The sequence below is a fragment of the Palaemon carinicauda genome, chromosome 42, assembly GCF_036898095.1.
Source record: "Palaemon carinicauda isolate YSFRI2023 chromosome 42, ASM3689809v2, whole genome shotgun sequence".
Classification (NCBI taxonomy): domain Eukaryota; kingdom Metazoa; phylum Arthropoda; class Malacostraca; order Decapoda; family Palaemonidae; genus Palaemon; species Palaemon carinicauda.
Window position 1 is genome coordinate 10,008,299 of NC_090766.1, and position 27,616 is coordinate 10,035,914.

A 27,616-nucleotide genomic window follows, 5' to 3' on the forward strand; every position below is an offset into this window, starting at 1 on the left:
TTACCGAAATCACCGGCTTAAGATTGAGCGATCCTTACCGAAATCACCGGCTTAAGATTGAGCGATCCTTACCGAAATCACCGGCTTAAGATTGAGCGATCCTTACCGAAATCACCGGCTTAAGATTGAGCGATCCTTAGAGAAATCACCGGCTTAAGATTGAGCGATCCTTAGAGAAATCACCGGCTTAAGATTGAGCGATCCTTAGAGAAATCACCGGCTTAAGATTGAGCGATCCTTACCGAAATCACCGGCTTAAGATTGAGCGATCCTTACCGAAATCACCGGCTTAAGATTGAGCGATCCTTACCGAAATCACCGGCTTAAGATTGAGCGATCCTTAGAGAAATCACCGGCTTAAGATTGAGCGATCCTTAGAGAAATCACCGGCTTAAGATTGAGCGATCCTCAGCGAAATCGCCGGCTTAAGATTGAGCGATCCTTACCGAAATCACCGGCTTAAGATTGAGCGATCCTTACCGAAATCACCGGCTTAAGATTGAGCGATCCTTACCGAAATCACCGGCTTAAGATTGAGCGATCCTTACCGAAATCACCGGCTTAAGATTGAGCGATCCTTACCGAAATCACCGGCTTAAGATTGAGCGATCCTTAGAGAAATCACCGGCTTAAGATTGAGCGATCCTTAGAGAAATCACCGGCTTAAGATTGAGCGATCCTTAGAGAAATCACCGGCTTAAGATTGAGCGATCCTTACCGAAATCACCGGCTTAAGATTGAGCGATCCTTACCGAAATCACCGGCTTAAGATTGAGCGATCCTTACCGAAATCACCGGCTTAAGATTGAGCGATCCTCAGCGAAATCGCCGGCTTAAGATTGAGCGATCCTTACCGAAATCACCGGCTTAAGATTGAGCGATCCTTACCGAAATCACCGGCTTAAGATTGAGCGATCCTTACCGAAATCACCGGCTTAAGATTGAGCGATCCTTACCGAAATCACCGGCTTAAGATTGAGCGATCCTTACCGAAATCACCGGCTTAAGATTGAGCGATCCTTACCGAAATCACCGGCTTAAGATTGAGCGATCCTTACCGAAATCACCGGCTTAAGATTGAGCGATCCTTAGAGAAATCACCGGCTTAAGATTGAGCGATCCTTAGAGAAATCACCGGCTTAAGATTGAGCGATCCTTAGAGAAATCACCGGCTTAAGATTGAGCGATCCTTACCGAAATCACCGGCTTAAGATTGAGCGATCCTTACCGAAATCACCGGCTTAAGATTGAGCGATCCTTACCGAAATCACCGGCTTAAGATTGAGCGATCCTTAGAGAAATCACCGGCTTAAGATTGAGCGATCCTTAGAGAAATCACCGGCTTAAGATTGAGCGATCCTCAGCGAAATCGCCGGCTTAAGATTTAGCGATCCTTAGCGAAATCAGCGGCTTAAGATTGAGCGATCCTTAGCGAAACCACCGGCTTAAGATTGAGCGATCCTTAGCGAAACCACCGGCTTAAGATTGAGCGATCCTTACCGAAATCACCAGCTTAAGATTGAGCGATCCTTAGAGAAATCACCGGCTTAAGATTGAGCGATCCTTACCGAAATCACCAGCTTAAGATTGAGCGATCCTTAGAGAAATCACCAGCTTAAGATTGAGCGATCCTTAGAGAAATCACCAGCTTAAGATTGAGCGATCCTTATTGAAATCACCGGCTTAAGATTGAGCGATCCTTACCGAAATCACCGGCTTAAGATTGAGCGATCCTTACCGAAATCACCGGCTTAAGATTGAGCGATCCTTACCGAAATCACCGGCTTAAGATTGAGCGATCCTTACCGAAATCACCGGCTTAAGATTGAGCGATCCTCAGCGAAATCGCCGGCTTAAGATTTAGCGATCCTTAGCGAAATCAGCGGCTTAAGATTGAGCGATCCTTAGCGAAACCACCGGCTTAAGATTGAGCGATCCTTAGCGAAACCACCGGCTTAAGATTGAGCGAACCTTTTTTATACTTATCTCGGCTTCCTTATTAGTTGGCCTTAACTTGGACAAACCTTCTGGATATTAGAATTCGCATTTGGCTTATCTGAACATCAGTTTATCAATGAAAGATCTAATGTAATGTTGTTAGTGTTCTTAAAATATTTCATTTTATCTGTTCATTACTTCTCTTGTAGTTTATTTATTTTCATATTTCCTTTTTGCATTGGGCTGTTTTTCCATGTTGGAGCCCTTGGGATTATAGCATCCTCCTTTTCCAAAGAAGGTAATAGCTTAACTAATAATAATAATAATAATAATAATAATAATAATAATAATAGAATATATTTTCCTTGTTGGAGCCCTTGTGCTTATACCATCCTGCTTTTCCAACTAAGGTTATAGCTTAACTACTACTACTACTACTACTACTACTAATAATAATAATAATAATAATAATTAATGAGAGATATATTTTTCCTGTTGGAACCCTTGGGTTTTTAGCATCCTGCTTTTCCAACTAGGGTTGTAGTCCTGCTAATAATAATAATAATAATAATAATAATTAATAAGAGATATATTTTTCCTGTTGGAACCCTTGGGCTTATAGCATCTTGCTTTCCCATCTAGGGTTGTAACTCAGATAATAATAATAGTAATAATAATAATAATAATAATAATGATAATAATAATAATTAATATCATAACAATAATAACAATAATAATAATAGAATATATTTTCCTTGTTGCAGCCCTTGTGCTTACAGTATCCTGCTTTTCCAACTAGGGTTGTAGTTCTGCTAATAATAATAATAATAATAATAATAATAATAATAATAATAATAATAATAATGATAATAATAATAGCACCTTTTTCATTATCATTTGGCAAAGGAATTCTTAAAAAAAAAGAACCAATTATAACTTGTGATGCAATCTATCATTATTTGTTTATGGAGTGAAGAGAAAAATAGGTTATCATTGATGACGTCATCATTTCGTCATCAACATCAGTTAATGAGGTGATGATATAATTAAAAGAAATAAGATACAATTAAAGATACAAATTCATCATCATAATTATTTCATGAAAATAATGAAAGGCTAGAGGGGCACTCAGTAGAGCGTAGACCTCCGCCGCGGCAGCTATTTCTCAACCTTTTGCTCGACCATGACCTTGACCTTTAACCTTAACATGTATTCATTGGCGTGGATTTTCATACACTCAAATATAAACCAAGTTTGAAGTCTCTGTGACAACGATGTCCAAATTTACGGCTGATTACGTGAACTGGACATTTTGGTTGACCGTGACTTTGACCTTTGACCTTGACCTTCCAAAATGTAATCATTTCCAGCTTTTTACATAATAGTTAATCGCTGCGAGTTTCATTATTCCACGATTAAAATTGTGGACAGGAAGCTGTTCACAAACAAACACACATACACACACACAAACAGGAGTTAATTCATAACCTCCTTTCAAGTTCGTTGGCGGAGGTAACAACTCCTTTCTAGGTCATCACCTTATTATTATCATTATTATTATTATTATTATTATTATTATTATTAGGCAAACTACAATCCTGGTTCCAAAGCAGGATGCTATAAGCCCAAGGCCTCCAACAAGGAAAATAGCCCAGTGAGGAAAGAAAACAAGGAAATAAATACACTACAAGGGAAGAAATGAACAACTATTTTAAGACCAGTAACATTAAATTATATCTTCCATATACAGCACAAACTAAATTATAAAAACGTCAAAAAGTCAAGTGGAAGAGAAATAAGATAGATTAGTGTGCCTGAGTGTACTCTCAAGCAAGAGAACCCTTGTACGAGCCATGGAAAATTATGGTAAAAAAAAAAAAAAAAAAAAAAAAAAAAAAAAAAAAAAAAAAAAACACGTTGGAATTAATGTAGATAAAATAGGAAGTTCATTAAATTGTGATATTGTTTTCCTATTCCTACATTTTACTTTCCCCCTTTTTCCTTTCTTTATTCGTCTCTAGCTTCAGCAACATCGATGTTCAATCACGTATTATCGCTCTCAGGTTTTACTAATTACTCAAGAATTTCTGTGTCATAAGTCTACATCTATTACAGCTTGTCCCAGACCCCTGCGACAGTGTATATCTCTTTTCACGCTTTAAAACAAACTCAAAGGGTTGTGATGGCCTATTGGAAGCGTCCCTGCCTATCACTTGCTGGACTGGGATTCGAGTCCAGCTGAAGCTCGATAGTTTCTTGCAGTGTCTGCAACCTCACCATTGGGGGTTTGGGTGAGCCTATAAGTCTACCTCCTGAGTCATCAGCAGCCATTGCCTAGCCTTCCCTGGTCCTATCTTGGGTGGGGAGTGGGCTTGGGTGCTGATCATATGTATATATGGTCAGTCTCTAGGGCATTGTCCTGCTAGCTTTGGTAATGTTACTGTTCCTTGCCTCTGCCATTCATGAGAAGCCTTTAAAAACAAACCATGATCATATGTATACCGTATATGGTCATTCTCTAGGACATTGCCCTACTAGCTAGGACAGTGCCACTGTCCCTTGCCTCTGCCATTCATGAACGGCCTTTAAAAACAAACCATGATCATATGTATATATGGTCAGTCTCTAGGACATTGCCTTACTAGCTAGGACAGTGCCACTGTCCCTTGCCTCTGCCATTCATGAACGGCCTTTAAAAACAAACCATGATCATATGTATATATGGTCAGTCTCTAGGACATTGCCTTACTAGCTAGGACAGTGCCACTGTCCCTTGCCTCTGCCATTCATGAGCAGCCTTTAAAAACAAACCATGATCATATGTATATATGGTCATTCTCTAGGACATTGCCCTACTAGCTAGGACAGTGCCACTGTCCCTTGCCTCTGCCATTCATGAACGGCCTTTAAAAACAAACCATGATCATATGTATATATGGTCAGTCTCTAGGACATTGCCTTACTAGCTAGGACAGTGCCACTGTCCCTTGCCTCTGCCATTCATGAACGGCCTTTAAAAACAAACCATGATCATATGTATATATGGTCAGTCTCTAGGACATTGCCTTACTAGCTAGGACAGTGCCACTGTCCCTTGCCTCTGCCATTCATGAGCAGCCTTTAAAAACAAACCATGATCATATGTATACCGTATATGGTCAGTCTCTAGGACATTGCCCTACTAGCTAGGACAGTGCCACTGTCCCTTGCCTCTGCCATTCATGAGCGGCCTTTAAAAACAAACCATGATCATATGTATACTGTATATGGTCATTCTCTAGGACATTGCCCTACTAGCTAGGACAGTGCCACTGTCCCTTGCCTCTGCCATTCATGAGCGGCCTTTAAAAACAAACCATGATCATATGTATACTGTATATGGTCATTCTCTAGGACATTGCCCTACTAGCTAGGACAGTGCCACCGTCCCTTGCCTCTGCCATTCATGAGCGGCCTTTAAAAACAAACCATGATGATATGTATATTGTATATGGTCAGTCTCTAGGACATTGCCTTACTAGCTAGGACAGTGCCACTGTCCCTTGCCTCTGCCATTCATGAGCAGCCTTTAAAAACAAACCATGATCATATATATACCGTATATGGTCAGTCTCTAGGACATGGCCTTACTAGCTAGGAGAGTGCCACTGTCCCTTGCCTCTGCCATTCATGAGCAGCCTTTAAAAACAAACAATGATCATATGTATACTGTATATGGTCAGTCTCTAGGACATGGCCTTACTAGCTAGGACAGTGCCACTGTTCCTTGCCTCTGCCATTCATGAGCAGCTTTTAAAAACAAACCATGATCATATGTATAACGTATATGGTCAGTCTCTAGGACATGGCCTTACTAGCTAGGAGAGTGCCACTGTCCCTTGCCTCTGCCATTCATGAGCTGCCTTTAAAAACAAACCAAGATCATATGTATACTGTGTATGGTCAGTCTCTAGGACATTGCCTCACTAGCTAGGACAGTGCCACTGTTCCTTGACTCTGCCATTCATGAGCAGCCTTTAAAAACAAACCAAGATCATATGTATACTGTCTATAGTCAGTCTCTAGGGCATTGCCTTACTAGCTAGGACAGTGCCACTGTTCCTTGCCTCTGCCATTCATGAGCAGCCTTTAAAAACAAACCATGATGATATGTATACCGTATATAGTCAGTCTCTAGGACATTGCCTTACTAGCTAGGACAGTGCCACTGTCCCTTGCCTCTGTCATTCATGAGCACCCTTTAAAAAGCAAACCATGAAGTTCTTCAATCCTCAATTCGCCTGTAGAACTCACCAAGTTGTCCTACTTCCACCTCGTCTTTCGTTAACCTATAATTTGTATCGCTTTCCTCTGGAAAGTAAATTAGAGTTTCAAGAAGACCTCAGTACCGGCTATCTCTCGGCCTGCTAATTCTAGCGCCAAGCAACAAGTATAAGTTAGCGAGTTTCACCACCGTAGTAATGACGGCAACGCTATTTAAAGAGTAATTAAAACATTTTCCTAATTGCCGTGGCTAAGAACAACCCTTAACCTTTGACCTGTATTGTGGTGGTCGCCCGTAAGGGCGAATTTAAAGGTTTTCTGAAGGAAAACTGAGCCTTTTTTGCATGGCATGCCGCCAGAGGATCGCTTCTATTCATAAGGTTGAATTGTCTTGCTTTTCAGTAGGGAAAATAACCCTTATGGTCATCAGCCTTAAGAGTGTTTATGTTCAAAAGAAACTTGAGTGCATAAGGGCGACTTTCGCACTATTCTCTATAGGGAATTAGTCTCTATGATCCACTGAAGTAAAGAAGTCATAAATAAAGTGTGTTCATTGGACGGCGACTTCCTTCGCCTTGTTTTCCGAGATGTGCAAATTTGTCGGCAGAAAGATTTAGCTAATAAAATGAGGGTCATTAAGAAGAGGAGGTAAAAGAGTAATCTTCTCTCTCTCTCTCTCTCTCTCTCTCTCTCTCTCTCTCTCTCTCTCTCTCTCTCTCTCTCTCTCTCTCTCACAACTGAAGTCTATATTACCAAGTGCCTCTCTGTCTCTCTCTCTTCACAGTTGAAGAGTAAATTCCATAAGTAGTTCTCTCTCTCTCTCTCTCTCTCTCTCTCTCTCTCTCTCTCTCTCCACAACTGAAGTCTATATACAGTACATATCAAGTGTTTCTTTCTCTCGCTCTCTCTCTCTCTATTGCTATCTTTCTTCAGTTAAAGACTATATTCTACAAGCAGACCTCTCTCTCTCTCTCTCTCTCTCTCTCTCTCTCTCTCTCTCTCTCTCTCTCTCTCTCTCTCTCTCTCCAACTGAAGTCTATATACATATCAAGTGCTTCTGGCTCTATCTCCCACTCTCCCTATTTCTATCTCTCTTCACAGTTAAAGACTATATTCTACAAGCGGACCTCTCTCTCTCTCTCTCTCTCTCTCTCTCTCTCTTTCTCTCTCTCTCTCTCTCTCTCTCTCTCTCTCTCTCTCTCGAAACATTGGCCAACAAAGACAATGTATTTTAGGACATGATCCTAAATCACATTTCCTACCCTGGGATCATACCCAAAACTCTTTAAAAGTTTAAAGGCCGCTCATGAACGGCAGAGGCAAGGAACAGTGACAATGCCACTGAGACTGACCACATAAATATGATCAGCTCCCAAGCTACCTCTCCACCCAAGCTAGGACAAGGGAGGGCCAGGCAATGGCTACTGATGACTCAGCAGGTAGACCTATAGGCTCCCCCAAAACCACCATCCTTAGCTCACAAGGATGGTAAGGTTGCAGACACAACAAGAAACTATCGATCTTGAGCGTGATTCGAACCCGGGTCCGTCGATCGCCAGGCTCGGACGTTTCCAATAGACCACCATAAACCTCTTTTGGGTTGTGGTGGCCTAGTGGTAATGTCCTTGCCTGGTGATTACCAATATGGGCTTCAAGGCCCACTCAAACTCGTTAGTTCCTCTGGTCGCTGCAACCTCACCATTCCTGTGAGCTAAAGATTGCGGGTTTGAGGGAGCCTATAGGTCTATCTGCTTAGTCATCAGCAGCCATTACCTTGCCCTCCTTGGTCCTAGCTTGGGTAGAGAGGGGGCTTGGGCACTGATCATATGTAATATGGTCAGTCTCTATGGCATTGGACTAATATGGCCAGTCTCTAGGGCATTGGACTAACATGGTCAGTCTCTAGGGCACTGGACTAACATGGTCAGTCTCTAGGGCACTGGACTAATATGGTCAGTCTCTAGGGCACTGGACTAATATGGTCAGTCTCTAGGGCATTGGACTAACATGGTCAGTCTCTAGGGCATTGGACTAATATGGCCAGTCTCTAGGGCATTGGACTAATATGGCCAGTCTCTAGGGCACTGGACTAACATGGTCAGTCTCTAGGGCACTGGACTAATATGGTCAGTCTCTAGGGCATTGGACTAACATGGCCAGTCTCTAGGGCATTGGACTAATATGGCCAGTCTCTAGGGCACTGGACTAATATGGTCAGTCTCTAGGGCATTGGACTAACATGGCCAGTCTCTAGGGCATTGGACTAATATGGTCAGTCTCTAGGGCACTGGACTAACATGGTCAGTCTCTAGGGCATTGGACTAACATGGTCAGTCTCTAGGGCATTGGACTAATATGGCCAGTCTCTAGGGCATTGGACTAATATGGCCAGTCTCTAGGGCATTGGACTAATATGGCCAGTCTCTAGGGCATTGGACTAATATGGCCAGTCTCTAGGGCATTGGACTAATATGGCCAGTCTCTAGGGCATTGGACTAATATGGCCAGTCTCTAGGGCATTGGACTAATATGGCCAGTCTCTAGGGCATTGGACTAATATGGTCAGTCTCTAGGGCATTGGACTAACATGGTCAGTCTCTAGGGCATTGGACTAATATGGCCAGTCTCTAGGGCATTGGACTAATATGGCCAGTCTCTAGGGCATTGGACTAATATGGCCAGTCTCTAGGGCATTGGACTAATATGGCCAGTCTCTAGGGCATTGGACTAATATGGCCAGTCTCTAGGGCATTGGACTAATATGGCCAGTCTCTAGGGCATTGGACTAATATGGCCAGTCTCTAGGGCACTGGACTAACATGGTCAGTCTCTAGGGCACTGGACTAATATGGTCAGTCTCTAGGGCACTGGACTAACATGGTCAGTCTCTAGGGCATTGGACTAACATGGCCAGTCTCTAGGGCACTGGACTAATATGGCCAGTCTCTAGGGCATTGGACTAACATGGCCAGTCTCTAGGGCATTGGACTAATATGGTCAGTCTCTAGGGCACTGGACTAATATGGTCAGTCTCTAGGGCATTGGACTAACATGGTCAGTCTCTAGGGCATTGGACTAATATGGCCAGTCTCTAGGGCATTGGACTAATATGGCCAGTCTCTAGGGCACTGGACTAACATGGTCAGTCTCTAGGGCACTGGACTAATATGGTCAGTCTCTAGGGCATTGGACTAACATGGCCAGTCTCTAGGGCATTGGACTAATATGGCCAGTCTCTAGGGCATTGGACTGACATGGTCAGTCTCTAGGGCACTGGACTAATATGGTCAGTCTCTAGGGCACTGGACTAATATGGTCAGTCTCTAGGGCATTGGACTAATATGGTCAGTCTCTAGGGCATTGGACTAACATGGTCAGTCTCTAGGGCACTGGACTAATATGGTCAGTCTCTAGGGCATTGGACTAACATGGCCAGTCTCTAGGGCATTGGACTAATATGGCCAGTCTCTAGGGCACTGGACTAACATGGTCAGTCTCTAGGGCACTGGACTAATATGGTCAGTCTCTAGGGCATTGGACTAATATGGTCAGTCTCTAGGGCATTGGACTAACATGGTCAGTCTCTAGGGCATTGGACTAATATGGCCAGTTTCTAAGGCATTGGACTAACATGGCCAGTCTCTAGGGCATTGGACTAATATGGCCAGTCTCTAGGGCATTGGACTAATATGGCCAGTCTCTAGGGCATTGGACTAATATGGCCAGTCTCTAGGGCATTGGACTAATATGGCCAGTCTCTAGGGCATTGGACTAATATGGCCAGTCTCTAGGGCATTGGACTAATATGGTCAGTCTCTAGGGCATTGGACTAATATGGCCAGTCTCTAGGGCATTGGACTAATATGGCCAGTCTCTAGGGCATTGGACTAATATGGTCAGTCTCTAGGGCATTGGACTAATATGGTCAGTCTCTAGGGCATTGGACTAACATGGTCAGTCTCTAGGGCACTGGACTAACATGGTCAGTCTCTAGGGCACTGGACTAATATGGTCAGTCTCTAGGGCATTGGACTAACATGGTCAGTCTCTAGGGCATTGGACTAATATGGCCAGTCTCTAGGGCATTGGACTAATATGGTCAGTCTCTAGGGCATTGGACTAATATGGCCAGTCTCTAGGGCATTGGACTAACATGGTCAGTCTCTAGGGCACTGGACTAACATGGTCAGTCTCTAGGGCACTGGACTAACATGGTCAGTCTCTAGGGCACTGGACTAACATGGTCAGTCTCTAGGGCATTGGACTAACATGGTCAGTCTCTAAGGCATTGGACTAATATGGCCAGTCTCTAGGGCATTGGACTAATATGGCCAGTCTCTAGGGCATTGGACTAATATGGCCAGTCTCTAGGGCATTGGACTAATATGGCCAGTCTCTAGGGCATTGGACTAATATGGCCAGTCTCTAGGGCATTGGACTAATATGGCCAGTCTCTAGGGCATTGGACTAATATGGCCAGTCTCTAGGGCATTGGACTAATATGGCCAGTCTCTGGGGCATTGGAATAATATGGTGTCTCTGGGGCATTGGACTAATATGGTCAGTCTCTGGGGCATTGGACTAATATGGTCAGTCTCTGGGGCATTGGAATAATATGGTCAGTCTCTAGGGCATTGGAATAATATGGTCAGTCTCTGGGGCATTGGACTAATATGGTCAGTCTCTGGGGCATTGGACTAATATGGTCAGTCTCTGGGGCATTGGACTAATATGGTCAGTCTCTGGGGCATTGGACTAATATGGTCAGTCTCTGGGGCATTGGACTAATATGGTCAGTCTCTGGGGCATTGGAATAATATGGTCAGTCTCTAGGGCACTGGACTAACATGGTCAGTCTCTAGGGCACTGGACTAACATGGTCAGTCTCTAGGGCACTGGACTAACATGGTCAGTCTCTAGGGCATTGGACTAATATGGCCAGTCTCTAGGGCATTGGACTAATATGGCCAGTCTCTGGGGCATTGGAATAATATGGTCAGTCTCTGGGGCATTGGACTAATATGGTCAGTCTCTGGGGCATTGGACTAATATGGTCAGTCTCTGGGGCATTGGAATAATATGGTGTCTCTGGGGCATTGGACTAATATGGTCAGTCTCTGGGGCATTGGACTAATATGGTCAGTCTCTGGGGCATTGGAATAATATGGTGTCTCTGGGGCATTGGACTAATATGGTCAGTCTCTGGGGCATTGGAATAATATGGTCAGTCTCTAGGGCATTGGAATAATATGGTCAGTCTCTGGGGCATTGGACTAATATGGTCAGTCTCTGGGGCATTGGACTAATATGGTCAGTCTCTGGGGCATTGGACTAATATGGTCAGTCTCTGGGGCATTGGAATAATATGGTGTCTCTGGGGCATTGGACTAATATGGTCAGTCTCTGGGGCATTGGACTAATATGGTCAGTCTCTAGGGCACTGGACTAACATGGTCAGTCTCTAGGGCACTGGACTAACATGGTCAGTCTCTAGGGCATTGGACTAATATGGCCAGTCTCTGGGGCATTGGAATAATATGGCCAGTCTCTGGGGCATTGGAATAATATGGTCAGTCTCTGGGGCATTGGAATAATATGGTCAGTCTCTGGGGCATTGGACTAATATGGTCAGTCTCTGGGGCATTGGACTAATATGGTCAGTCTCTGGGGCATTGGAATAATATGGTCAGTCTCTGGGGCATTGGACTAATATGGTCAGTCTCTGGGGCATTGGAATAATATGGTCAGTCTCTAGGGCATTGGAATAATATGGTCAGTCTCTAGGGCATTGGACTAATATGGTCAGTCTCTGGGGCATTGGACTAATATGGTCAGTCTCTGGGGCATTGGACTAATATGGTCAGTCTCTGGGGCATTGGAATAATATGGTGTCTCTGGGGCATTGGACTAATATGGTCAGTCTCTGGGGCATTGGAATAATATGGTCAGTCTCTAGGGCATTGGACTAATATGGTCAGTCTCTGGGGCATTGGACTAATATGGTCAGTCTCTGGGGCATTGGAATAATATGGTCAGTCTCTGGGGCATTGGAATAATATGGTCAGTCTCTGGGGCATTGGAATAATATGGTCAGTCTCTGGGGCATTGGACCAATATGGTCAGTCTCTGGGGCATTGGAATAATATGGTCAGTCTCTGGGGCATTGGAATAATATGGTCAGTCTCTGGGGCATTGGACCAATATGGTCAGTCTCTGGGGCATTGGAATAATATGGTCAGTCTCTGGGGCATTGGAATAATATGGTGTCTCTGGGGCATTGGACTAATATGGTCAGTCTCTGGGGCATTGGACTAATATGGTCAGTCTCTGGGGCATTGGACTAATATGGTCAGTCTCTGGGGCATTGGACTAATATGGTCAGTCTCTGGGGCATTGGAATAATATGGTCAGTCTCTGGGGCATTGGACTAATATGGTCAGTCTCTGGGGCATTGGACTAATATGGTCAGTCTCTGGGGCATTGGACTAATATGGTCAGTCTCTGGGGCATTGGACTAATATGGTCAGTCTCTGGGGCATTGGAATAATATGGTCAGTCTCTGGGGCATTGGACTAATATGGTCAGTCTCTGGGGCATTGGACTAATATGGTCAGTCTCTGGGGCATTGGACTAATATGGTCAGTCTCTGGGGCATTGGAATAATATGGTCAGTCTCTGGGGCATTGGACTAATATGGTCAGTCTCTGGGGCATTGGAATAATATGGTCAGTCTCTGGGGCATTGGACTAATATGGTCAGTCTCTGGGGCATTGGACTAATATGGTCAGTCTCTGGGGCATTGGACTAATATGGTCAGTCTCTGGGGCATTGGACTAATATGGTCAGTCTCTGGGGCATTGGAATAATATGGTGTCTCTGGGGCATTGGACTAATATGGTCAGTCTCTGGGGCATTGGACTAATATGGTCAGTCTCTGGGGCATTGGAATAATATGGTGTCTCTGGGGCATTGGACTAATATGGTCAGTCTCTGGGGCATTGGACTAATATGGTCAGTCTCTAGGGCATTGGAATAATATGGTCAGTCTCTGGGGCATTGGAATAATATGGTGTCTCTGGGGCATTGGACTAATATGGTCAGTCTCTGGGGCATTGGACTAATATGGTCAGTCTCTGGGGCATTGGACTAATATGGTCAGTCTCTGGGGCATTGGACTAATATGGTCAGTCTCTGGGGCATTGGAATAATATGGTGTCTCTGGGGCATTGGACTAATATGGTCAGTCTCTGGGGCATTGGACTAATATGGTCAGTCTCTGGGGCATTGGAATAATATGGTGTCTCTGGGGCATTGGACTAATATGGTCAGTCTCTGGGGCATTGGAATAATATGGTCAGTCTCTGGGGCATTGGAATAATATGGTCAGTCTCTGGGGCATTGGACTAATATGGTCAGTCTCTGGGGCATTGGACTAATATGGTCAGTCTCTGGGGCATTGGACTAATATGGTGTCTCTGGGGCATTGGACTAATATGGTCAGTCTCTGGGGCATTGGACTAATATGGTCAGTCTCTGGGGCATTGGAATAATATGGTCAGTCTCTAGGGCATTGGAATAATATGGTCAGTCTCTGGGGCATTGGACTAATATGGTCAGTCTCTGGGGCATTGGAATAATATGGTCAGTCTCTGGGGCATTGGAATAATATGGTCAGTCTCTGGGGCATTGGACTAATATGGTCAGTCTCTGGGGCATTGGACTAATATGGTCAGTCTCTGGGGCATTGGACTAATATGGTGTCTCTGGGGCATTGGACTAATATGGTCAGTCTCTGGGGCATTGGAATAATATGGTCAGTCTCTAGGGCATTGGAATAATATGGTCAGTCTCTGGGGCATTGGACTAATATGGTCAGTCTCTGGGGCATTGGACTAATATGGTCAGTCTCTGGGGCATTGGACTAATATGGTCAGTCTCTAGGGCATTGGAATAATATGGTGTCTCTGGGGCATTGGACTAATATGGTCAGTCTCTGGGGCATTGGACTAATATGGTCAGTCTCTGGGGCATTGGACTAATATGGTCAGTCTCTGGGGCATTGGACTAATATGGTCAGTCTCTGGGGCATTGGAATAATATGGTGTCTCTGGGGCATTGGACTAATATGGTCAGTCTCTGGGGCATTGGAATAATATGGTCAGTCTCTAGGGCATTGGAATAATATGGTCAGTCTCTGGGGCATTGGACTAATATGGTCAGTCTCTGGGGCATTGGACTAATATGGTCAGTCTCTGGGGCATTGGAATAATATGGTGTCTCTGGGGCATTGGACTAATATGGTCAGTCTCTGGGGCATTGGAATAATATGGTCAGTCTCTAGGGCATTGGAATAATATGGTCAGTCTCTGGGGCATTGGACTAATATGGTCAGTCTCTGGGGCATTGGACTAATATGGTCAGTCTCTGGGGCATTGGACTAATATGGTCAGTCTCTAGGGCATTGGAATAATATGGTGTCTCTGGGGCATTGGACTAATATGGTCAGTCTCTGGGGCATTGGACTAATATGGTCAGTCTCTGGGGCATTGGAATAATATGGTCAGTCTCTAGGGCATTGGAATAATATGGTCAGTCTCTGGGGCATTGGACTAATATGGTCAGTCTCTGGGGCATTGGACTAATATGGTCAGTCTCTGGGGCATTGGAATAATATGGTGTCTCTGGGGCATTGGACTAATATGGTCAGTCTCTGGGGCATTGGAATAATATGGTCAGTCTCTAGGGCATTGGAATAATATGGTCAGTCTCTGGGGCATTGGACTAATATGGTCAGTCTCTGGGGCATTGGACTAATATGGTCAGTCTCTGGGGCATTGGAATAATATGGTGTCTCTGGGGCATTGGACTAATATGGTCAGTCTCTGGGGCATTGGAATAATATGGTCAGTCTCTAGGGGCATTGGAATAATATGGTCAGTCTCTGGGGCATTGGACTAATATGGTCAGTCTCTGGGGCATTGGACTAATATGGTCAGTCTCTGGGGCATTGGACTAATATGGTCAGTCTCTAGGGCATTGGAATAATATGGTGTCTCTGGGGCATTGGACTAATATGGTCAGTCTCTGGGGCATTGGACTAATATGGTCAGTCTCTGGGGCATTGGACTAATATGGTCAGTCTCTGGGGCATTGGACTAATATGGTCAGTCTCTGGGGCATTGGACTAATATGGTGTCTCTGGGGCATTGGACTAATATGGTCAGTCTCTGGGGCATTGGAATAATATGGTCAGTCTCTAGGGCATTGGAATAATATGGTCAGTCTCTGGGGCATTGGACTAATATGGTCAGTCTCTGGGGCATTGGACTAATATGGTCAGTCTCTGGGGCATTGGAATAATATGGTGTCTCTGGGGCATTGGACTAATATGGTCAGTCTCTGGGGCATTGGACTAATATGGTCAGTCTCTGGGGCATTGGACTAATATGGTCAGTCTCTGGGGCATTGGACTAATATGGTGTCTCTGGGGCATTGGACTAATATGGTCAGTCTCTGGGGCATTGGAATAATATGGTCAGTCTCTAGGGCATTGGAATAATATGGTCAGTCTCTGGGCATTGGACTAATATGGTCAGTCTCTGGGGCATTGGACTAATATGGTCAGTCTCTGGGGCATTGGAAAATATGGTGTCTCTGGGGCATTGGACTAATATGGTCAGTCTCTGGGGCATTGGACTAATATGGTCAGTCTCTGGGGCATTGGACTAATATGGTCAGTCTCTGGGGCATTGGACTAATATGGTCAGTCTCTGGGGCATTGGACTAATATGGTGTCTCTGGGGCATTGGACTAATATGGTCAGTCTCTGGGGCATTGGAATAATATGGTCAGTCTCTAGGGCATTGGAATAATATGGTCAGTCTCTGGGGCATTGGACTAATATGGTCAGTCTCTGGGGCATTGGACTAATATGGTCAGTCTCTGGGGCATTGGAATAATATGGTGTCTCTGGGGCATTGGACTAATATGGTCAGTCTCTGGGGCATTGGAATAATATGGTCAGTCTCTGGGGCATTGGAATAATATGGTGTCTCTGGGGCATTGGACTAATATGGTCAGTCTCTGGGGCATTGGACTAATATGGTCAGTCTCTGGGGCATTGGACTAATATGGTCAGTCTCTAGGGCATTGGAATAATATGGTCAGTCTCTGGGGCATTGGAATAATATGGTGTCTCTGGGGCATTGGACTAATATGGTCAGTCTCTGGGGCATTGGACTAATATGGTCAGTCTCTAGGGCATTGGAATAATATGGTCAGTCTCTGGGGCATTGGAATAATATGGTCAGTCTCTGGGGCATTGGACCAATATGGTCAGTCTCTGGGCATTGGAATAATATGGTCAGTCTCTGGGGCATTGGAATAATATGGTGTCTCTGGGGCATTGGACTAATATGGTCAGTCTCTAGGGCATTGGAATAATATGGTCAGTCTCTGGGGCATTGGACTAATATGGTCAGTCTCTGGGGCATTGGAATAATATGGTCAGTCTCTGGGGCATTGGAATAATATGGTGTCTCTGGGGCATTGGACTAATATGGTCAGTCTCTGGGGCATTGGACTAATATGGTCAGTCTCTGGGGCATTGGACTAATATGGTCAGTCTCTAGGGCATTGGAATAATATGGTCAGTCTCTGGGGCATTGGAATAATATGGTGTCTCTGGGGCATTGGACTAATATGGTCAGTCTCTGGGGCATTGGAAATATGGTCAGTCTCTAGGGCATTGGAATATATGGTCAGTCTCTGGGGCATTGGAATAATATGGTCAGTCTCTGGGGCATTGGACCAATATGGTCAGTCTCTGGGGCATTGGAATAATATGGTCAGTCTCTGGGGCATTGGAATAATATGGTCTCTGGGGCATTGGACTAATATGGTCAGTCTCTGGGGCATTGGACTAATATGGTCAGTCTCTGGGGCATTGGACTAATATGGTCAGTCTCTGGGGCATTGGACTAATATGGTCAGTCTCTGGGGCATTGGACTAATATGGTCAGTCTCTGGGGCATTGGACTAATATGGTCAGTCTCTGGGGCATTGGACTAATATGGTCAGTCTCTGGGGCATTGGACTAATATGGTCAGTCTCTGGGGCATTGGACTAATATGGTCAGTCTCTGGGGCATTGGAATAATATGGTCAGTCTCTGGGGCATTGGACTAATATGGTCAGTCTCTGGGGCATTGGACTAATATGGTCAGTCTCTGGGGCATTGGACTAATATGGTCAGTCTCTGGGGCATTGGAATAATATGGTCAGTCTCTGGGGCATTGGACTAATATGGTCAGTCTCTGGGGCATTGGAATAATATGGTCAGTCTCTGGGGCATTGGACTAATATGGTCAGTCTCTGGGGCATTGGACTAATATGGTCAGTCTCTGGGGCATTGGACTAATATGGTCAGTCTCTGGGGCATTGGACTAATATGGTCAGTCTCTGGGGCATTGGAATAATATGGTGTCTCTGGGGCATTGGACTAATATGGTCAGTCTCTGGGGCATTGGACTAATATGGTCAGTCTCTGGGGCATTGGAATAATATGGTGTCTCTGGGGCATTGGACTAATATGGTCAGTCTCTGGGGCATTGGAATAATATGGTGTCTCTGGGGCATTGGACTAATATGGTCAGTCTCTGGGGCATTGGACTAATATGGTCAGTCTCTGGGGCATTGGACTAATATGGTCAGTCTCTGTGGCATTGGACTAATATGGTCAGTCTCTGGGGCATTGGAATAATATGGTGTCTCTGGGGCATTGGACTAATATGGTCAGTCTCTGGGGCATTGGACTAATATGGTCAGTCTCTGGGGCATTGGAATAATATGGTGTCTCTGGGGCATTGGACTAATATGGTCAGTCTCTGGGGCATTGGAATAATATGGTCAGTCTCTGGGGCATTGGAATAATATGGTCAGTCTCTGGGGCATTGGACTAATATGGTCAGTCTCTGGGGCATTGGACTAATATGGTCAGTCTCTGGGGCATTGGACTAATATGGTGTCTCTGGGGCATTGGACTAATATGGTCAGTCTCTGGGGCATTGGACTAATATGGTCAGTCTCTGGGGCATTGGAATAATATGGTCAGTCTCTAGGGCATTGGAATAATATGGTCAGTCTCTGGGGCATTGGACTAATATGGTCAGTCTCTGGGGCATTGGAATAATATGGTCAGTCTCTGGGGCATTGGAATAATATGGTCAGTCTCTGGGGCATTGGAATAATATGGTCAGTCTCTGGGGCATTGGACTAATATGGTCAGTCTCTGGGGCATTGGACTAATATGGTCAGTCTCTGGGGCATTGGACTAATATGGTCAGTCTCTGGGGCATTGGACTAATATGGTGTCTCTGGGGCATTGGACTAATATGGTCAGTCTCTGGGGCATTGGACTAATATGGTCAGTCTCTGGGGCATTGGAATAATATGGTCAGTCTCTGGGGCATTGGACTAATATGGTCAGTCTCTGGGGCATTGGAATAATATGGTCAGTCTCTGGGGCATTGGAATAATATGGTCAGTCTCTGGGGCATTGGACTAATATGGTCAGTCTCTGGGGCATTGGACTAATATGGTCAGTCTCTGGGGCATTGGAATAATATGGTCAGTCTCTGGGGCATTGGAATAATATGGTCAGTCTCTGGGGCATTGGAATAATATGGTCAGTCTCTGGGGCATTGGAATAATATGGTCAGTCTCTGGGGCATTGGACTAATATGGTCAGTCTCTGGGGCATTGGACTAATATGGTCAGTCTCTGGGGCATTGGAATAATATGGTCAGTCTCTGGGGCATTGGAATAATATGGTCAGTCTCTGGGGCATTGGACTAATATGGTCAGTCTCTGGGGCATTGGAATAATATGGTCAGTCTCTGGGGCATTGGAATAATATGGTCAGTCTCTGGGGCATTGGACTAATATGGTCAGTCTCTGGGGCATTGGAATAATATGGTCAGTCTCTGGGGCATTGGACTAATATGGTCAGTCTCTGGGGCATTGGAATAATATGGTCAGTCTCTGGGGCATTGGACTAATATGGTCAGTCTCTGGGGCATTGGAATAATATGGTCAGTCTCTAGGGCATTGGACTAATATGGTCAGTCTCTGGGGCATTGGAATAATATGGTCAGTCTCTGGGCATTGGACTAATATGGTCAGTCTCTGGGGCATTGGACTAATATGGTCAGTCTCTGGGGCATTGGACTAATATGGTCAGTCTCTGGGGCATTGGACTAATATGGTCAGTCTCTGGGGCATTGGACTAATATGGTCAGTCTCTGGGGCATTGGACTAATATGGTCAGTCTCTGGGGCATTGGACTAATATGGTCAGTCTCTGGGGCATTGGACTAATATGGTCAGTCTCTGGGGCATTGGACTAATATGGTCAGTCTCTGGGGCATTGGACTAATATGGTCAGTCTCTGGGGCATTGGACTAATATGGTCAGTCTCTGGGGCATTGGAATAATATGGTCAGTCTCTGGGGCATTGGACTAATATGGTCAGTCTCTGGGGCATTGGACTAATATGGTCAGTCTCTGGGGCATTGGAATAATATGGTCAGTCTCTGGGGCATTGGACTAATATGGTCAGTCTCTGGGGCATTGGACTAATATGGTCAGTCTCTGGGGCATTGGAATAATATGGTGTCTCTGGGGCATTGGACTAATATGGTCAGTCTCTGGGGCATTGGACTAATATGGTCAGTCTCTGGGGCATTGGAATAATATGGTCAGTCTCTGGGGCATTGGACTAATATGGTCAGTCTCTGGGGCATTGGACTAATATGGTCAGTCTCTGGGGCATTGGAATAATATGGTCAGTCTCTGGGGCATTGGACTAATATGGTCAGTCTCTGGGGCATTGGACTAATATGGTCAGTCTCTGGGGCATTGGAATAATATGGTCAGTCTCTGGGGCATTGGACTAATATGGTCAGTCTCTGGGGCATTGGACTAATATGGTCAGTCTCTGGGGCATTGGAATAATATGGTCAGTCTCTGGGGCATTGGACTAATATGGTCAGTCTCTGGGGCATTGGAATAATATGGTCAGTCTCTGGGGCATTGGACTAATATGGTCAGTCTCTGGGGCATTGGACTAATATGGTCAGTCTCTGGGGCATTGGACTAATATGGTCAGTCTCTGGGGCATTGGAATAATATGGTGTCTCTGGGGCATTGGACTAATATGGTCAGTCTCTGGGGCATTGGACTAATATGGTCAGTCTCTGGGGCATTGGAATAATATGGTCAGTCTCTGGGGCATTGGAATAATATGGTCAGTCTCTGGGGCATTGGACTAATATGGTCAGTCTCTGGGGCATTGGACTAATATGGTCAGTCTCTGGGGCATTGGACTAATATGGTCAGTCTCTGGGGCATTGGACTAATATGGTCAGTCTCTGGGGCATTGGAATAATATGGTCAGTCTCTGGGGCATTGGAATAATATGGTCAGTCTCTGGGGCATTGGACTAATATGGTCAGTCTCTGGGGCATTGGACTAATATGGTCAGTCTCTGGGGCATTGGACTAATATGGTCAGTCTCTGGGGCATTGGACTAATATGGTCAGTCTATTGGATATATGGTCAGTCTCTGGGGCATTGGAATAATATGGTCAGTCTCTGGGGCATTGGACTAATATGGTCAGTCTCTGGGGCATTGGACTAATATGGTCAGTCTCTGGGGCATTGGAATAATATGGTCAGTCTCTGGGGCATTGGACTAATATGGTCAGTCTCTGGGGCATTGGACTAATATGGTCAGTCTCTGGGGCATTGGACTAATATGGTCAGTCTCTGGGGCATTGGAATAATATGGTCAGTCTCTGGGGCATTGGACTAATATGGTCAGTCTCTGGGGCATTGGAATAATATGGTCAGTCTCTGGGGCATTGGACTAATATGGTCAGTCTCTGGGGCATTGGACTAATATGGTCAGTCTCTGGGGCATTGGAATAATATGGTCAGTCTCTGGGGCATTGGAATAATATGGTCAGTCTCTGGGGCATTGGACTAATATGGTCAGTCTCTGGGGCATTGGACTAATATGGTCAGTCTCTGGGGCATTGGAATAATATGGTCAGTCTCTGGGGCATTGGACTAATATGGTCAGTCTCTGGGGCATTGGACTAATATGGTCAGTCTCTGGGGCATTGGAATAATATGGTCAGTCTCTGGGGCATTGGACTAATATGGTCAGTCTCTGGGGCATTGGACTAATATGGTCAGTCTCTGGGGCATTGGACTAATATGGTCAGTCTCTGGGGCATTGGACTAATATGGTCAGTCTCTGGGGCATTGGACTAATATGGTCAGTCTCTGGGGCATTGGACTAATATGGTCAGTCTCTGGGGCATTGGACTAATATGGTCAGTCTCTGGGGCATTGGAATAATATGGTCAGTCTCTGGGGCATTGGACTAATATGGTCAGTCTCTGGGGCATTGGACTAATATGGTCAGTCTCTGGGGCATTGGAATAATATGGTCAGTCTCTGGGGCATTGGACTAATATGGTCAGTCTCTGGGGCATTGGAATAATATGGTCAGTCTCTGGGGCATTGGAATAATATGGTCAGTCTCTGGGGCATTGGACTAATATGGTCAGTCTCTGGGGCATTGGACTAATATGGTCAGTCTCTGGGGCATTGGAATAATATGGTCAGTCTCTGGGGCATTGGAATAATATGGTCAGTCTCTGGGGCATTGGACTAATATGGTCAGTCTCTGGGGCATTGGACTAATATGGTCAGTCTCTGGGGCATTGGACTAATATGGTCAGTCTCTGGGGCATTGGACTAATATGGTCAGTCTCTGGGGCATTGGAATAATATGGTCAGTCTCTGGGGCATTGGAATAATATGGTCAGTCTCTGGGGCATTGGACTAATATGGTCAGTCTCTGGGGCATTGGAATAATATGGTCAGTCTCTGGGGCATTGGAATAATATGGTCAGTCTCTGGGGCATTGGACTAATATGGTCAGTCTCTGGGGCATTGGACTAATATGGTCAGTCTCTGGGGCATTGGAATAATATGGTCAGTCTCTGGGGCATTGGAATAATATGGTCAGTCTCTGGGGCATTGGACTAATATGGTCAGTCTCTGGGGCATTGGAATAATATGGTCAGTCTCTGGGGCATTGGAATAATATGGTCAGTCTCTGGGGCATTGGACTAATATGGTCAGTCTCTGGGGCATTGGACTAATATGGTCAGTCTCTGGGGCATTGGAATAATATGGTCAGTCTCTGGGGCATTGGAATAATATGGTCAGTCTCTGGGGCATTGGACTAATATGGTCAGTCTCTGGGGCATTGGAATAATATGGTCAGTCTCTGGGGCATTGGACTAATATGGTCAGTCTCTGGGGCATTGGAATAATATGGTCAGTCTCTGGGGCATTGGACTAATATGGTCAGTCTCTGGGGCATTGGAATAATATGGTCAGTCTCTGGGGCATTGGAATAATATGGTGTCTCTGGGGCATTGGACTAATATGGTCAGTCTCTGGGGCATTGGACTAATATGGTCAGTCTCTGGGGCATTGGACTAATATGGTCAGTCTCTGGGGCATTGGACTAATATGGTCAGTCTCTGGGGCATTGGAATAATATGGTCAGTCTCTGGGGCATTGGAATAATATGGTCAGTCTCTGGGGCATTGGACTAATATGGTCAGTCTCTGGGGCATTGGAATAATATGGTCAGTCTCTGGGGCATTGGAATAATATGGTCAGTCTCTGGGGCATTGGACTAATATGGTCAGTCTCTGGGGCATTGGAATAATATGGTCAGTCTCTGGGGCATTGGAATAATATGGTCAGTCTCTGGGGCATTGGAATAATATGGTCAGTCTCTGGGGCATTGGAATAATATGGTCAGTCTCTGGGGCATTGGAATAATATGGTCAGTCTCTGGGGCATTGGAATAATATGGTCAGTCTCTGGGGCATTGGAATAATATGGTCAGTCTCTGGGGCATTGGAATAATATGGTCAGTCTCTGGGGCATTGGAATAATATGGTCAGTCTCTGGGGCATTGGAATAATATGGTCAGTCTCTGGGGCATTGGAATAATATGGTCAGTCTCTGGGGCATTGGAATAATATGGTCAGTCTCTGGGGCATTGGACCAAATATGGTCAGTCTCTGGGGCATTGGAATAATATGGTCAGTCTCTGGGGCATTGGAATAATATGGTCAGTCTCTGGGGCATTGGAATAATATGGTCAGTCTCTGGGGCATTGGAATAATATGGTCAGTCTCTGGGGCATTGGACCATAATATGGTCAGTCTCTGGGGCATTGGAATAATATGGTCAGTCTCTGGGGCATTGGAATAATATGGTCAGTCTCTGGGGCATTGGAATAATATGGTCAGTCTCTGGGGCATTGGAATAATATGGTCAGTCTCTGGGGCATTGGAATAATATGGTCAGTCTCTGGGGCATTGGAATAATATGGTCAGTCTCTGGGGCATTGGAATAATATGGTCAGTCTCTGGGGCATTGGAATAATATGGTCAGTCTCTGGGGCATTGGAATAATATGGTCAGTCTCTGGGGCATTGGAATAATATGGTCAGTCTCTGGGGCATTGGAATAATATGGTCAGTCTCTGGGGCATTGGAATAATATGGTCAGTCTCTGGGGCATTGGAATAATATGGTCAGTCTCTGGGGCATTGGAATAATATGGTCAGTCTCTGGGGCATTGGACTAATATGGTCAGTCTCTGGGGCATTGGACTAATATGGTCAGTCTCTGGGGCATTGGACTAATATGGTCAGTCTCTGGGGCATTGGACTAATATGGTCAGTCTCTGGGGCATTGGACTAATATGGTCAGTCTCTGGGGCATTGGACTAATATGGTCAGTCTCTGGGGCATTGGACTAATATGGTCAGTCTCTGGGGCATTGGACTAATATGGTCAGTCTCTGGGGCATTGGACTAATATGGTCAGTCTCTGGGGCATTGGACTAATATGGTCAGTCTCTGGGGCATTGGACTAATATGGTCAGTCTCTGGGGCATTGGACTAATATGGTCAGTCTCTGGGGCATTGGACTAATATGGTCAGTCTCTGGGGCATTGGACTAATATGGTCAGTCTCTGGGGCATTGGACTAATATGGTCAGTCTCTGGGGCATTGGAATAATATGGTCAGTCTCTGGGGCATTGGAATAATATGGTCAGTCTCTGGGGCATTGGACTAATATGGTCAGTCTCTGGGGCATTGGAATAATATGGTCAGTCTCTGGGGCATTGGAATAATATGGTCAGTCTCTGGGGCATTGGAATAATATGGTCAGTCTCTGGGGCATTGGAATAATATGGTCAGTCTCTGGGGCATTGGAATAATATGGTCAGTCTCTGGGGCATTGGAATAATATGGTCAGTCTCTGGGGCATTGGAATAATATGGTCAGTCTCTGGGGCATTGGACTAATATGGTCAGTCTCTGGGGCATTGGACTAATATGGTCAGTCTCTGGGGCATTGGAATAATATGGTCAGTCTCTGGGGCATTGGACTAATATGGTCAGTCTCTGGGGCATTGGACTAATATGGTCAGTCTCTGGGGCATTGGACTAATATGGTCAGTCTCTGGGGCATTGGACTAATATGGTCAGTCTCTGGGGCATTGGACTAATATGGTCAGTCTCTGGGGCATTGGACTAATATGGTCAGTCTCTGGGGCATTGGACTAATATGGTCAGTCTCTGGGGCATTGGACTAATATGGTCAGTCTCTGGGGCATTGGACTAATATGGTCAGTCTCTGGGGCATTGGACTAATATGGTCAGTCTCTGGGGCATTGGACTAATATGGTCAGTCTCTGGGGCATTGGACTAATATGGTCAGTCTCTGGGGCATTGGACTAATATGGTCAGTCTCTGGGGCATTGGACTAATATGGTCAGTCTCTGGGGCATTGGACTAATATGGTCAGTCTCTGGGGCATTGGACTAATATGGTCAGTCTCTGGGGCATTGGACTAATATGGTCAGTCTCTGGGGCATTGGAATAATATGGTCAGTCTCTGGGGCATTGGACTAATATGGTCAGTCTCTGGGGCATTGGACTAATATGGTCAGTCTCTGGGGCATTGGAATAATATGGTCAGTCTCTGGGGCATTGGACTAATATGGTCAGTCTCTGGGGCATTGGACTAATATGGTCAGTCTCTGGGGCATTGGAATAATATGGTCAGTCTCTGGGGCATTGGACTAATATGGTCAGTCTCTGGGGCATTGGACTAATATGGTCAGTCTCTGGGGCATTGGAATAATATGGTCAGTCTCTGGGGCATTGGAATAATATGGTCAGTCTCTGGGGCATTGGACTAATATGGTCAGTCTCTGGGGCATTGGAATAATATGGTCAGTCTCTGGGGCATTGGACTAATATGGTCAGTCTCTGGGGCATTGGACTAATATGGTCAGTCTCTGGGGCATTGGAATAATATGGTCAGTCTCTGGGGCATTGGAATAATATGGTCAGTCTCTGGGGCATTGGACTAATATGGTCAGTCTCTGGGGCATTGGAATAATATGGTCAGTCTCTGGGGCATTGGAATAATATGGTCAGTCTCTGGGGCATTGGACTAATATGGTCAGTCTCTGGGGCATTGGACTAATATGGTCAGTCTCTGGGGCATTGGAATAATATGGTCAGTCTCTGGGGCATTGGACTAATATGGTCAGTCTCTGGGGCATTGGACTAATATGGTCAGTCTCTGGGGCATTGGAATAATATGGTCAGTCTCTGGGGCATTGGAATAATATGGTCAGTCTCTGGGGCATTGGACTAATATGGTCAGTCTCTGGGGCATTGGACTAATATGGTCAGTCTCTGGGGCATTGGAATAATATGGTCAGTCTCTGGGGCATTGGACTAATATGGTCAGTCTCTGGGGCATTGGACTAATATGGTCAGTCTCTGGGGCATTGGACTAATATGGTCAGTCTCTGGGGCATTGGACTAATATGGTCAGTCTCTGGGGCATTGGACTAATATGGTCAGTCTCTGGGGCATTGGACTAATATGGTCAGTCTCTGGGGCATTGGACTAATATGGTCAGTCTCTGGGGCATTGGAATAATATGGTCAGTCTCTGGGGCATTGGAATAATATGGTCAGTCTCTGGGGCATTGGACTAATATGGTCAGTCTCTGGGGCATTGGAATAATATGGTCAGTCTCTGGGGCATTGGAATAATATGGTCAGTCTCTGGGGCATTGGACTAATATGGTCAGTCTCTGGGCATTGGACTAATATGGTCAGTCTCTGGGGCATTGGAATAATATGGTCAGTCTCTGGGGCATTGGAATAATATGGTCAGTCTCTGGGGCATTGGACTAATATGGTCAGTCTCTGGGGCATTGGAATAATATGGTCAGTCTCTGGGGCATTGGAATAATATGGTCAGTCTCTGGGGCATTGGACTAATATGGTCAGTCTCTGGGGCATTGGAATAATATGGTCAGTCTCTGGGGCATTGGACTAATATGGTCAGTCTCTGGGGCATTGGAATAATATGGTCAGTCTCTGGGGCATTGGACTAATATGGTCAGTCTCTGGGGCATTGGAATAATATGGTCAGTCTCTGGGGCATTGGACTAATATGGTCAGTCTCTGGGGCATTGGAATAATATGGTCAGTCTCTGGGGCATTGGACTAATATGGTCAGTCTCTGGGGCATTGGACTAATATGGTCAGTCTCTGGGGCATTGGACTAATATGGTCAGTCTCTGGGGCATTGGACTAATATGGTCAGTCTCTGGGGCATTGGACTAATATGGTCAGTCTCTGGGGCATTGGACTAATATGGTCAGTCTCTGGGGCATTGGACTAATATGGTCAGTCTCTGGGCATTGGACTAATATGGTCAGTCTCTGGGGCATTGGACTAATATGGTCAGTCTCTGGGGCATTGGACTAATATGGTCAGTCTCTGGGGCATTGGACTAATATGGTCAGTCTCTGGGGCATTGGACTAATATGGTGTCTCTGGGGCATTGGACTAATATGGTCTCTCTGGGGCATTGGACTAATATGGTCAGTCTCTGGGGCATTGGACTAATATGGTCAGTCTCTGGGGCATTGGACTAATATGGTCAGTCTCTGGGGCATTGGACTAATATGGTCAGTCTCTGGGGCATTGGACTAATATGGTCAGTCTCTAGGGCATTGGACTAATATGGTCAGTCTCTGGGGCATTGGACTAATATGGTCAGTCTCTGGGGCATTGGACTAATATGGTAGTCTCTGGGGCATTGGACTAATATGGTCAGTCTCTAGGGCATTGGACTAATATGGTCAGTCTCTAGGGCATTGGACTAATATGGAGTCTCTAGGGCATTGGACTAATATGGTCAGTCTCTGGGGCATTGGACTA